This window comes from Hemibagrus wyckioides, linkage group LG17 (assembly GCF_019097595.1).
Source record: "Hemibagrus wyckioides isolate EC202008001 linkage group LG17, SWU_Hwy_1.0, whole genome shotgun sequence".
Taxonomy (NCBI): Eukaryota; Metazoa; Chordata; class Actinopteri; order Siluriformes; family Bagridae; genus Hemibagrus; species Hemibagrus wyckioides.
Window position 1 is genome coordinate 21,621,574 of NC_080726.1, and position 15,316 is coordinate 21,636,889.

Sequence of the window (15,316 nt, forward strand, 5' to 3'; positions counted from 1 at the left end):
TATTCTAATATAGTGTATCACACCTTTCATACCTGGTTAAGGTGTTGGAGTCTTAATCAGAGAGTTGTTTGAAGTAGTTTGAATCTCTGTCCACCGAGCTGCCACTGCTGGATCACTGTGCAAGTCCTTTAACCTTCAATTGTATAAAATGAGACAAATTGTAAGTCACTGTGGATAAGAGCGTCCAAATGCCAGAAATGTAAACTGCAAAAAAAAGTCATTGTCCATTGTGTGCCCATGATAGCCTCAGATTTATGTTCTTGGCTAATAGAAGAGAAACTTGATGTGGTCTTCTGCCGTAACAGCTCATCCACCTCAAGGTTTGACATCTGGTGTGTTCTAAACTGCATTTCTGCTCACCATGGTTGTAAAGCGTGATTATTTAATTCACTACAGACTTCAGATTAGCCTACTCAATCTCTCCTCCGATCTCTCTCATCACCGAGATGTTTCAGCCTGCTGACCCTCTGCACACAGGATCCTTTTCACATCATTCTGTGTAAACTCTACAGACCATGTGTGAAAATCACAGTTAATCAGCAGCCCATCTGCTACCAACATCCGACTTTTTCTTCATTCTGATCTTGATCTTGATGTGAAAATAAACTGAAACTGTTGAGCTGTGTAGACATGATGTTTTGCATTGCACTGCTGCCACATGGTTGGCTGATTAGATAGTCAGATAGACAGAAGTTATATTTATAAAAACTCTACTCTCTCTCTCTCTCTCTCATATATATCATACTGAGAAGTAGAGATTTAAGTCTTAAACACAGACGAGTGAAGTGATACACACAAAGTTCAGCCGTATCCAATATAAGCGCTCTTGGGACGCCGCTCATCCAAACAAATTAACAGACCAAAGCTAACTGCTCTGCTATCTAAAACTTTTCGATAACTTCTACTTGAAAGAGTGTTGCTGTTGCTCTGCACATCATCATTTCCAGAGAAAATTATAACCCTCTCTCTCACTGTCACCTGGCTGTCAAAATAAATTATTGTCAGTCTTCCTGTGTCAGACTATTTCCACATCATTATAAGAAACCATTGCAAAGGTGTGGATTACGATGAATAATTCAACCAAATCCACTGTAGAAAATTCTCCTCCCCCTATTAGATACACTCTTATCTGTTTCCACCGCTTTATACAGTATATGTAGATGAGCACAGTCTGTAGAGTCTTGGGACCGTGTTGCTAGACAGTGACTGCACTAAAACCATTAATAGGCTTACTGCTTTCATTTGCTGTAAGAAGTTGCTCAGGTTGCACAAGTGTGATATTTAAATACGTAAATATTCCTCCAAGCAGGCGTTAGCAACACAAGGTGAACAAACTTTTCTGGCTTTCCACATGAGAACTTATTTTAATTTCTCAGGTACACACAGCCAAACACAAACACTCACGATAAATAACCCACAAAGCAGCCATTTTGTAACTAACAGTTTGTAGAAATCCATCAGATTGTGAAGTCTCCATCATGAATGGTATTGATTTAAAGTAATTCACAGCTTCTTTATATGCTGCATCACTCCTTTGATACTTTTATCTCACTTCAAAGAATGTATTCAGGTAGAGCCTGCATCCCTGAGAGCCCTTGGCTCTGTCATTTAGAAAACATTTAAGAATCAACAGAGGCAGAGGAACCAAGGCCTTTCTGTAGAGAGTACTTACATCTAAGATTGAACACAAGCACTTCAGGAGTGCAGCAGCGTAGATCTTTCAGTGACACCAGACTTTAACATGCAGGGCAATAGAACCGTTATGACTGTGTTTTCTTCATTTCAAGACTCACTGCAAACCATTCTTCTTTCTTTATTTCTTTCTTTCTTTCTTTCTTTCTTTCTTTCTTTCTTTCTTTCTTTCTTTCTTTCTTTCTTTCTTTCTTTCCCTCACTCCCTCCTTCCTTCTTTCCTTCCTTCCTTCCTTTTCTCCCTCCCTACCTCCATCTTTCCTTCCTTCCTTCCTTCCTTCCTTCCTTCCTTTTCTCCCTCCCTACCTCCATCTTTCCTTCCTTCCTTCCTTCCTTCCTTCCTTCCTTCCCTCCCTAACTTCCTTCCTTCCTTCCACCCTTCCTATCTCCTTCCTTCCTTCCTTCCTTCCCTCTCTCCCTAACCTCCTGTCGTCCTTCCTTCCTTCCCTCTCTCCCTAACCTCCTGCCGTCCTTCCTTCCTTCCCTCTCTCCCTAACCTCCTGCTGTCCTTCCTTCCTTCCCTCTCTCCCTAACCTCCTGCTGTCCTTCCTTCCTTCTCTCTCTCCCTAACCTCCTGCCGTCCTTCCTTCCTTCCTTTTCTCCCTCCCTACCTCCTTCCTTCCTTCCCTCCCTCCCTCCCTCCCTCCCTAACCTCCTGCCCTCCTTCCTTCCTTCCTTTTCTCCCTCCCTACCTCCTTCCTTGCTTCCTTCCTCCCTTCCTTACAGTAAAAATCACTGAGTTCACATTTTCCCCGATTCTGATGGAACATTACACAAAGCTGCTGGCATGTATCTGTATCTGTATGAATAAATAGGTGTACAGGTGTATAAATGTTCTTTTCTTCTTCTTCTTCTTCTTCTTCTTCTTCTTCTTCTTCTTCTTCTTCTTCTTCTTCTTCTTCCTTATCTCTCTTATATCTCTTTTTTATAGTAGTATTTGTTGTAATAGAACCCAGAGGAAACCCATGTGAACACAAGTAGATTTATTGTCCATATTACTACTACTACTACTACTACTACTACTACTACTAATAATAATAATAATAATAAATCATATTTTATTATTATTATTATTAGTAGTAGTAGTAGTCATTCTTGTAGTACTAGATCCCAGAGGAAACCCATATTTCTGTATCAATACTATTATTATTATTATTATTATTATCATTATTATTATTATTATTATTATCATACATTTTCCCAAGCCTGCTTTTCATACAAAGACGTCTTCATTCTTTATGAAATCTACCATGTTTCCCAGGTGTAGATGTGTTGGATATGTCAGTGCTGCAGTCCTGGCGTGTTGCAGCAGTACCGTGACTGATTTAGCACTGTACTGATGACCAGGTGTTCATTACACTAACAATAGAGCAAAGACGTCAGTGCGTGCTTCAGTGTGCGCTGCTCCTTCAACATTCATTACCAATGCTGCTGACAGGCCTGTTGTGTTAATGTTCTTTTTGTTTAAAGCATACTCTAATCAACGCTAGCCTGGATTTTAAATACAGATGAATGAGATTATCGATATGAGTAAATGAGCTTGAGTGGGAAACTCAGGGGTTTTGAATTGTTATGCTTGTCAGTGGCATGCAAGCGTATGTGTGTGTGTGCTTGTCTTATTATAAGATATTACACGTCCCATTGTTTGTACAACATTCGTCCAACACAAGTACTACTAAAATTCTGTAGAAGATCTTTCTGTGGTTTATTAAAAACGATACCATAAAATCAAATTGCGTACGTGGCTTCCACACTGGGAAATATCATAGTTCTCTTTTAAGAAGTAATAAATCAATTCAGTTTTATTTGGACAAAACTTTTAACGATGGATAGAGTCACAAAGCAGCAAACTACAGATATAAATTTTAAATTTATAAATCTATTCCTATTAAGCAAGCCAGAGGTGATGGCTTCTAATAGGAGTAGGAACCTCGAGAGGAACCAGACTCAAACATCTGACTGTCACTACTCGATCCATACCCGGAAAAACATGATTTGTACTGCACATGTGCGGAAATGCGTCTACTTCCTGTCTGAAGTATGACGAAATGATTTACGGCAATTTATAATACTGTTATAATACTAATATGATCAGGCATAACATTATGACCACCTGCCCAGTATTGTTTTGGTCTGTGTATTCTGACACCTTTCTATCAGAACCAGCATTAACTTCTTCAGCAGTTTGACCAACAGTAGCTCGTCTGTTGGATTTGACCACACGGGCCAGCCTTCGTTCCCTATGTGCATCGATGAGCCTTGGCTGCCCATGTTGCCGGTTCACCACTGTTCCTTCCTTGGACCAGTTTTGATAGATACTGACCACTGCAGACCGGGAACACCCCACAAGTGCTGCAGTTTTGGAGATGCTTTGATCCAGTGGTCTAGCCATCACAATTTGGCCCTTCACTCACTCAAATCCTTACACTTGTCCATTTTTCCTGCTTCTAACACATCAACTTTGAGGACAAAATGAGGAGATAATCAGTCTTATTCACTTCACCTCCCACTACTCACACTGTTATGCCTAATCGTGTATAATGTTATAATGTGTAGTTGACACTACCCCATCCGTGCCGGAGATAGTTCTTTAATAGTGATTCTCTTGATATAAATACATTTAAATTGAGTAATCAATTAAATTGGCATTAAATTGATTAAATGAAATTAAATAAATGAAAAATTACATTAAATATTTTACGTTTGATAGACTCCATTTGGGTAATACACATTTGTCAACTACAATTGCTGATTAAGGAACATGGCCGAAAACGTTGGCGGTGACAGGAAGTGGCAGCAATTTCGCAGTTTCGAGTTTCCACACATGCGCACATATTTCTGGTACGGATCTGGAGTAGTGACACTGACACCAGAGAGGTTGATTACAAATAATTTCCCTTCTATAACTCTGCACTATATGGTCAAAAAAGTGCAGCTGTGTAACCAAGAAATTAATTCAAGCTTTAATATGAATTAAATGTAGAAGTTATCAACTCTTAACTGATTACTGAAGTGCAAAACTATATGTGGCAGTTCTAAGCTATCTTCATGTTTTTTGTAAGTGGTCCAATCCACAGCAGTCTTATAAATCTCTGGGCTCCTCCCCGACATCAGTGAGCGGCCTTCAAGTGACGAGAACTCCAACCAAAAGTAGGGCATCAAGATGGATCAGAGCAGAAGAGGTCAGGATTACTGGTATCTCAGGAGCAGCATGTGTAGAGAGAGAGAGAGAGAGAGAGAGAGAGAGAGAGATTATTAGGTATAATCACATATGAACGGAATTAGGTTAAGCCAATTCAGTCCCTGACACTTGTGAAAAGAGCTGAAACATAGAAATATTGCTGTGTCCATTAACTTCAGTCATCTGAGCAGTCATTCATCATGCTTACTGACTAGCAGATAGTGAAAGGGGGAAAAAACCTAGAGCCTGAACTCTAATACATCTGTCTTTCTAAAACTTTAACACACCAGTTTAATGGGAAACACTGTTTTCCACATCGAGGCAGCCGGAACAGCAGGGGGTTGTGGATCTCTGGTGGACTGTGTTCACTTACCAGCCAGATTCCCTCCCGCCAACACAGACACACCCTTCAAACCCCTACCACAGCCTTCACAGTTTCACAATACTGAGGCAAGAAGATTGAAATTGAGGGGATGTTCCTCAGATAAAGCCTGTACTCTACAGACGACAGCTATCTTATCTAAATTCATCCCTTGTCTCCTACTGTGAGTCCAATGCTGTCACTTTTTTTTTTATGGGGGGGTGATGGATATTTGGAGAGAATTGTTCAGACACTGAAAAGTACTCGGACTTAATCGGCCACAAAATGTGTGAGTTAAAAGCTGCTGTGAAGATGTGGAAAGATGAACGGCGAGTTCCGTAACAAAGAAAACGTTTCAGTGAATGAAACACTTGATAAAAACTCCTAATTGAGAAGATGATAACGTCAATGAAATGAAACTAATAGGAGTATCAATGAAACTAATATGCTTTGATTACTAATTAGTGTAAAATCTATATTCAAGCACCTCAATCAAAGTCATAAAAGTCTTGTTTAATGTCTAATGGCAAGGAAAGTCACTGTGTTCATGATGCAACTCTATCTGTTATGATAAGGGTTATCACTTCTTCATTTCACCTTGGGGAACTTTAACATGGCTAATCCACTCATTGGCATGTTTTGAGAAGTGGAAAGAAACCTGGAGAACCTGGAGAACCCATGCAGACACCGGGAGAACAGATGAGATGTTTAGGCTTGAACCACAGGAATTGCTGTACCAGTGTGCTGCCATATTAATAGTTTCCCTATATATAATTGTCTTGTATTATTACATGGTTTGTCATACATTAAAATATATATTTATATATATATATATATATATACTGTATAGGCTAGTAGCTCAAAAGTCTGCAGGAAAACCACACATCTAACAAGACTGTCTAAAAACTCTGAGCAACTCGCTCTGGAGTTCATTTTCACCTAGTTTTGGAAGGGAGGGGTGTCAAAAATTCATAAAGAAATTTAGAAAGAATGTGTAATGAGATGGACTCTCCATTTCCAAAGTGAGAGAAGCACAGATTGCACGTTTAGGCTTTTGTGCCAGTTTCTTACATAACACAATGGATTTTTCACTTAGAATATAGCCTAATTATTAAGCTCAGTATATCTAGCAGATAATCTTGTTACGAAAGGTCCATGCTAGCTTTGTATGAAAAAGCATACATCAAGATGATGCCGAAGTTTCAATGTGCACCCGCATTGCTACTCCATTTCTGTTATCCTGGCTTTCTGCTATCAGACTCCGTGAAATGAACAGTGGCTGTTTGGTCCATACGGTTTCTCAGCTCAGGTTTCAGACCATTTATAGGACTCATACTGATTTCAATTATCGTTATTTAAAGCTTGCAGTTCTTATAATTCCTGCATGCTGAAAAAGTATTAGCAACCTGAGGCTTAAATACAAGCTGAAGTCAATATTTCAATCTGATACGGCCATAAAAACCCGACAATATTAAACATGAGCGTAATGAATGCATGCATTTGCTTTTGAATAATTCTGTTTGCAATTTCTAGTCTCTTTCCTGGTTTTACCACCTCCTGTCCACACCATTTATCATTTATAAGGTCTAGCTTTTAGATGCTTGTGCTTTTCGTTGTGGATTCTATTTCTCCTCCAAATGTTGCCTGGTTTATTATCACCAGTCCAGTGTCACATAGTTACCGGCTTTGAACTTTTCCCACATATTTTCCCTGGATATTAATTTACATTTTTTGGAAACCCCGATATGAAATATTTCATTATGGTAATTACCACCAACCAGCATATTCATGTGTATTACAGAAGACTTTGCTTCACTCAAACAAGTCTTCTCCAGCAGCAGCAGCACGACTCAGAGGTTCAATCAACCAAATCCAATCTATCCCTCACCCTTTCTCTCAGCTTCAATAGTCTCCTCAAAATCCGTAGGATGTCCTAGTTTTATCATTGCCATCCATGGATTTCTGGAAACCCAGTTTTCTTGTGAGGCAAATAGCCATCTTGGCATTCAACAATGTGGAGTAGCAAATCTTAAAGTCTCCGAGTTTGTCACTACTCTAGCCTGTACACAATTACTAGCTCTATTGGAGTCTCTGTGTCTATCATCTGCTTACTTTGTTTGATTTTTGCTTCTATATCCAGCTCTACGAGATTAACAAGAGACCATCAGCCCAAAAATTGAACCAAATGTACTGTTTTTGTACAAATCTATGCATGGGTATTAAACTCTGTATTTAAAACTGCTTCTGTAAGGTTCGAGATTCTTAACCCTCACCTGCTTACTTGTTCTTTTTCAATTGCATGTTGATTTAGATAAACGAATCAGCAAAATGTGAAACTCGACATAATGCAGAAAATCAATCATCTTCTTTCACTAGAGCTCTTGCTGCAGTTGGTCTTTAAGCACTGTTTTGAAGGATTAGGAAAAGCTATTTATCACAATTAGACAAAAATAACTCTTCTGTTATTGACTTCAGGTTTTATATTAAGAGCTATGTTTTAACTAATATTAAACAAATATAAGAAAATAAAGCCCTCTAAGCAAGACAATTTACAGAAAATGCACCAGAACTTCACATAGAAATGATCACACCAGACAAATGGAATACATGAAAGATATATTTCATTCTAAGCATGATTCATTTATTTTTTTAGGACATGTTCCTTTGTTTGTTTGTTTGTTTGTTTATCACAAACATGATCTCACAGGCATTTATCTAAATTCATATATGCGATGGACAAGTAGTGCTGCTTCTGCGTTGTTCAGTTCATCAGAAATACTCGTCAAGAACCTACTAGCAAGCTGAAGAAAGACTTTAAGTGTATGTTTTTTTTTGTACAATACAATATCTTCAAATGGAGGAAATGCCTATTTCATATATGATCACAATATATTAATATAGGAATAATACCCATATAGGAATAACTTGTTGTTGTGTTGTACTTCTATTGAAGGTACAATGTTCAGAAGACACCTCCTGAAGTGGGACACAAACCCAGATCTCTGTGCTTTATTAACGCAACACTTTTTTTTTTTTACCTTTCTTTCTGGCATTTGGCAGACGCCCTCATCTACTTACATTTTATCTCATTTTATGCAGCTGAGTAATTAAGGGTTGTGCGGAAGGGCCCAGCAGATTGGTGGGCCTGGGAATCAAACTCACAACTTTCTGATCAATAGTCCAACACCTTTACTACTAAACTGCCACATGATTCACAAAACGTAACGAGAACATGGCAACATAACAGCATCTGACCGAACAACAAACAAAAAAATAATGAGTGACGAAGACTGAAGATTGAAAAGGGCTGGTATATGTAGGACAAAACATTAGGGTAAATGGGGAACAGGTGACATGACAGGAAAGCGGGTGAAACTGTCCCAGTAGCTCCTGACAGAAGGTTTTTTTAATCCTGTAGGATTCCAGTTTATCTGCCAGTAGCTCCTGTCACTGTCCCAGTAGCTCCTGTAACTGTCCCAGTAGCTCCTGTAACTGTCCCAGTAGCTCCTGACAGAAGGTTTTTTAATCCTATAGGATTCCAGTTTAACTTCAGGGGCTCCTGTAACTGTCCCAGTAGCTCCTGAGAGAAGGTATTTTTTATCCTGTAGGATTCCAGTTTAACTTCACTGGAACTAAGAGGCTCAAACTTGTTCCAGCATGACAATGACCTTATGCACAAAGTGAGCTCAGTGAAGACAGGCTTTATCAAGATTGTCAAAGTTTGAAAGAAATTGGAGCACTGACAGCACTCAAGACCTCCTCACCTGACCTCACTAATGCTCTTGTTGCTGAATAGAAAAATTCAATACATTGAAAAGAAAGTACATTTTTAACTGTGAAGAAAAAGACAACCTTAGGTCAGGTTTGAAAACTAGAAGGCGAAATAGTTTCTCTTAAATATAACCATGATGATGATGATTATTTGGGAGCATATAATTGACTTTCAGCTCACATAATGAATCAAATGATAGCTTTCATGGTTCAGCAAAGTGTTATTCTGGTATTTACATCAAAATAAGTATGCATGCAAGTTTTCTGAACTCCAAATGTGCTCTCTGTAGAAAAGGTTACACTTGTTATGAAACCTACCTCCTGTAATTGCAGTGATAAGTCATTATCAGACTCCACTAGAAGATCTGATCTCTATACTTCCTCTCAGTATTTAAAGTCACTCTGCAATCAGTTAACTGTAATTAGAGAAAAGTTCTTGTCTCTTCACATCCAGATATTGTATGAGGTATTGTATCAGTTGCTCTGGTATTTATGGCAGAAGAAGCCTCTGCAAAGTGAACTTCATAGACAGAGATTTGGGTTTCATTTAAATAGAACCTCAGTAGAGAAAATCAATTCTGTACTCGGATTGCCGTCAGATTGCATCAGTTGCTGTCCCTTCAGCAGGAAAAATAAATGTTCATCAAAAAGAGAAGCCAAAAAAATCGTAAAAGCATGTCATATCTGTGGAAAATAAGAAAATAACACTAGGCTTTCTTTACAGAAAATAACATGGAAATGATTTACGTGATATTTGCAAATTTGTGGCCTTCATGTGATTTTTTTTTTTTTTTTTTACACACAATTTATTTATTTTCATGTCATTTTTATATTATTTATTTGTATATGTATTTTTTTCTTTATAATTTTTAATTAGTTTCACATTTTACTTTTTATTCATTAACAGCATGTTTTATTTATTTTTATCATTTAATAATTTATTTTCTTGTTTTTATATTTTCATTTTTTACTTGATTCATTTATGTTCACTTGTGTTTTTTACACGATTCATACTTTCATTTATTACTTTATTTATTTTTAATGATCCATTCATTTCTCACAATTAGTTTTTTTTTATTTGTTTATAAATTATTCATTTAATTAGATAATTGTAATCATTTATTTTCACAAGAGTTTTTTTATATACATGATTAATTTATGTTCATGTGTGTTGTATTTAAATTATTTACTTATTTATTTTGATGATTCATTCATTTTTCACATATGGATTTTTTTGTTTGTTTTTAAAAAATTAATTTACTTTTCACAAGTTTTTTTTTATACATGATTAATTTATGTTCATGTATGTTGTCTATTTAGTTAGTTAGTTAGTTAGTTAGTTAGTTAGTTAGTTAGTTAGTTTTTTTCCCGTTTGTTTTTAGATGACTCATTTAGTTAGTTTTAATAATTTATTTTCACAAGGGTTCACATGATTCATTTATGATCAATTTTATCATTATTATATCATTTATCATTATTATATTATTTCTTTTTATATTTATATTATTTATTTTCAAGTGTATTTTTCATACCATTCATTTCTTTGGACATTTTTTTTTTTTTTCACACGTGTACTTTGCGTGATTTTTACACAGAATTCATTTATTTTCACATGATCACAAAAATCATAATATCTTCATGATTCTTCCCTACAACATATTACCATGAAAACTCATAACAAGCCAACAGGCAGACTACTGAATCAAAATCTGTCAGATTCTGTGCATCTTAGATGAAAATGCACTCTGTAAATCAGGAAGACTTTACTGGGCTGCCCAATTCCAGTCACATCGTTTCAACAAACCTAGCGCTTTGAATCAGATATATCTCAGCAAGGAATGCCTTCATCGCAGTATTAAGGATTCCATGCTGGACCTTGCTGGCTTTCTGTGCTTATAAACTGCAGAAATGTTACGTGTGACAGAGAGACAGATCTGTTGTTATACCTCCCACAATCCAATTAACCCTCCTCCTTGATACGGAGCCAAGTGTGGCTTGTTAATGGAGAGGCAACAGCCTCCATAAAACAGGCTCTCTTGCTCTTGAGTTGGAGAGGAACGTGGTTGGAGAGCCTGAGGCTTAAGCTGCTTGGGATTAAAAAATACATTTGACCTTCTCTTTATTTCTCTTTATGCCTAAGTAAAACCATTGTCTTCTGTCAGGGCATGGGATGTATACAAAAGAGTCTCCAGAGTTAACATCATTACAGACCTTGCATTATAAATTGTATATTATTTAGCCTGTGTATTAGACTGAGTCAGGACTACTAGGGTTATTAAGGATAATTTAGGATTATTAAGACCATTTGGTCTATTTATGATACATGATTTGATTGGTCAACAGAATCTTTCATACTGAACAGTGAAAGCTGGTTCACTTTGACGTGCAGAACGAAGCTAAGATCGAATCACGGTCACATTAACTGAGGGTCTGTCTTTTCTTAAAAAGGCAAATTGAATTTGATAAATTTCATAAACAACTAATAGGGATCTCCTGATTAAATTCATTATAGTCAATAAGCAACATCATGTACTCAGACACAGTTAGGTAGTGACCGCAGTTAAGTTATAATTAACCGACTGTGAGATTGATTTAAAGGAAGGGTTCATTGTATGTCTGTCACTGCATGTACGTGCATCTTCACCACGCATGCAAAGCATTTCTATGACAATCGCTGGCAAATCCATCCATCCTTTTTTCTGTAATGCTTATCCTACCCCAGAGCCTACCCCAGGGGACTTTGGGCACAAGGCGAAGACAGGATGCCAAGCTATCACAGACGCACTTATGGACAATTTATATTCAAATTTTATTTCACATACACAATCACACACAGTATGACATGAAGTGAAATGCTTTTTATGACTGTCCTTGATTTTTTGTAAAAGAAAATAAATAAAGAAATAAAATAGAGCTAATTATCAATCAAGTAAAAGAATAAACATATTATACTAAAAATTCAATTGAACGTGTATGGTGTATAGGGAAACTATGGTGGAAATTTGCAATATGAGAATAGACATATAACATATAGAAAGGGCAGTGCCTGAATATTACAATGATTAGATCTGTATATGATACAGTGATGTGGTAAGGATGAATAATGAATATGAATGTACACCGATCAGGCATGACATTCTGAGCAGTGAGAGGTGACATGAATAAGACTGATTCTCTCCTCATCATGGCACCTGTTAGTGGGTGGGATATATTAGGCAGCAAGTGAACATTTTGTCCTCAAAGTTGATGTGTTAGAAGCAGGAAAAATGGACAAGCGTAAGGATTTGAGTGAGTTTGATGAAGCCCCAAATTGTGATGGCGGATAGACCACTGGATCAGAGCATCTCCAAAACTGCAGCTCTTGTGGGGTGTTCCCGGTCTGCAGTGGTCAGTATCTATGAAAAGTATCCTTTAAGTCCTATGGGGCCTCCGGACCTGCTGTTAACATCTTGGTGCCAGATACCACATCACACCTTCAGGGATCTACTGGTGTCCATGCCTCAATAGGTCAGGGCTGTTTTGGCAGCAAAAGGGGGGACCAACACAATATTAGGCAGGTGATCATAATGTAATGCCTGATCAGTGTAGAATGTTATATAAGGATAAAGTGCAAAAATGTGCATGTAGTGCAATTAGTGAAATTGTATTATTTAAAGGAGCCAGTCAGCCTTCACCGTATGTCTTCCCAGATAACCCAGATAAATCCCCTGAAGCATGGGGAGAACATGCAAACTCCACCCAGTTTGCGGGGCAAATATAATAACCACTAAGCCACCAGTGCTTGCAAAAACACTGCATAAGTGTGTCACAAAAAGATCATTTGTTGAAGTGAAAATGCTTTCAGGAAGAAAAAAAGATGAAATGAAAAGTCAGTATTTTGACTAACTACAATTTACCTTTCAAATCATGAGTCAGCTTGTTACTATTATACTATTGGCTTAGACCGTTTCAGACAACCTTGATGATATTTGTATAGACCTGTGTTGAAAAATGTTAAGGAATTTAAATGAAATTAAATCATATATTTATGTAACAAAGAAAAAAGACACACATTTGTATACGTTATTAAAGCATAAATCATGGACATTGCATAGTATTTTATCTTTGAATTTGTTTTAAATTCACCTTTTCACCTATGTGCACATTCTCACTTTTCCATCCCTCTCTATCACACTTACAGCCCTCCTTTACCTCACCCTTACTGAGCATTCATTACTTACTGGGTCCGCAGCAAATTACAATTCACCTCCACTGTCACTTAATCAGCACCGCATCCCAGCATGGAGTTCTTCATCGGATTCCAAATTAAAGGGCCAGTGTGACACCGCTCTGGTACTGATCGCCATGTCTTCCTTTCTGTCCAGTTACCTGACTGATTTTTGCTTTATGTGTAATATAGTTAAACAGATTATTCAACCAATACCACCACATACAGTACATACATGCATAATTTATATTAGCCTGGGACTGAAGAACATTCTTCTAGACTACAGTTAATAGATGATTCCTCAGACACCATTAGCTTCACGTTGTTCGGAGAGAAACGTAGAAAACGTTTGCTCCATGGATATTACATCCTTAAAGATAATAGATGTATCATCAATAGCTGTTCCTGTGGAACACACAAACCATTAAATACTCTGCTGGTTGTCAGTAGACAGATTGCACGAACAGTCAGTCAAATTTGCAGGGTCATTTAGACACGCAGGTAGGCGATCACACCTGTCTGTCACCCGTGGCTGACCTTGTGAAACACATGTCCTGGAAGCTGCAGGATATGGTGAGGACAGAAAAGAATTCAGCTTTTGAGGTCCGTTTCTGCCTGAACTTTCTGGGCAAACACAAAACACAAGGATACAATATATATCTATATAAACATTCTGAGCAGTGAGAGGTGAAGTGAATAACACTGATTACTTCCTCATTATGGCACCTGTTAGTGGGTGGGATATATTAGGTAGCAAGTGTCCTTAAAGTTGATGTGTTAGAGCAGGAAAAATGGACAAGCGTAAGGATTTGAGCGAGTTTGCAAGGGCTAGACAACTGGAAGGCTGGCCCTTGTGATCCGATCCAACAGACGAGCTACTGTTGCTCAAACTGCTGAAGAAGTTAATGCTGGTTCTGATAGAAAGGTGTCAGAATACACAGTGCATGACGGATCAGGGCCGTTTTGGCAGCAAAAGGGGGACCAACAGTATATTAGGCCACAATGTTGTGCCTGGCTGGTGTATAGCTGAAATTTCTCTTTTTCAGGTTAAACTCTTGCTCTGTCATTTTACAAGCTGTATACAGTATATCTATATCCATTATTTTGTGTCTATTACTTGACACCGACAGGAGCAGTGCTCCAAATTTTGTTGTATTCAGAGCTATTCAATGACAGTAAATGTTTTCTATTCTATTCTATTCTTTTCTATTTTAATGGAGCTGCGCTGTTCAGCACAATCCATCATTGTACATGATTCCATTTCAACTGGGATGCAAGCAAAACATACACTTTTCCCAGCTGGGCTTTATTTACATAATATTCCTTAATTATGAGACTGTTTATCTAGTAAGATCTGAGCAGACTCTGATCGGTATATGATTCACAATTTCACTTCTACCTCTACTACATCTCTCACTTTGCATTGTGAAGCAGAAGGTTCACTGCCACAAGTGCTGCACTCTTATTAGAGCTTTGCCCAAGGTCCCGCTTTAAGCAGCTCTCTTAAGGTTCTGTTTTATGGCATAGTAATAAGGTTGTCCTGTTTAGGATAAAGCATTCGCTGAAGATCTGTGAATGAATGAAAAACTGTAGGCTGTAGTGCTAATAGCAGGTTTTTACAACATCCTAGCAATTTTCACAGACGTATCATATATCATAGCAGCCATTGGAGATGTAAGACATTCTCTCTGCTATTATGTATTGCCTACTGAGGGTTTACCTATAGCCAGCTGTCATTTTTGTCAACCACAAGCAAGCCGATTTTAATGTAGTGTGACCTTGCTGCCTGTGCAACAAATGGAAATTGCACTATTCATTGATGTGACGTTACACAGCATGTCTTAGATCGCATACAAATGGGTGGATTACATTTATTCCTTATAGCATGAATCTATTTCCAATGGCATTTAAATGATGGATGGAACATATTTGAAAATATAAATTGCATTTTTCCCATTATACGTTCCACACGTGATTGGGATTATTGACATCTGAATTAACTACTAATGTATATGACAGGGAAACAGGCCACTAATCTACCTGGTGGTGATCACAGCAAAGCCAACAGTGACTGACCTTGTAGGATCATTCAATAACTCTATAAA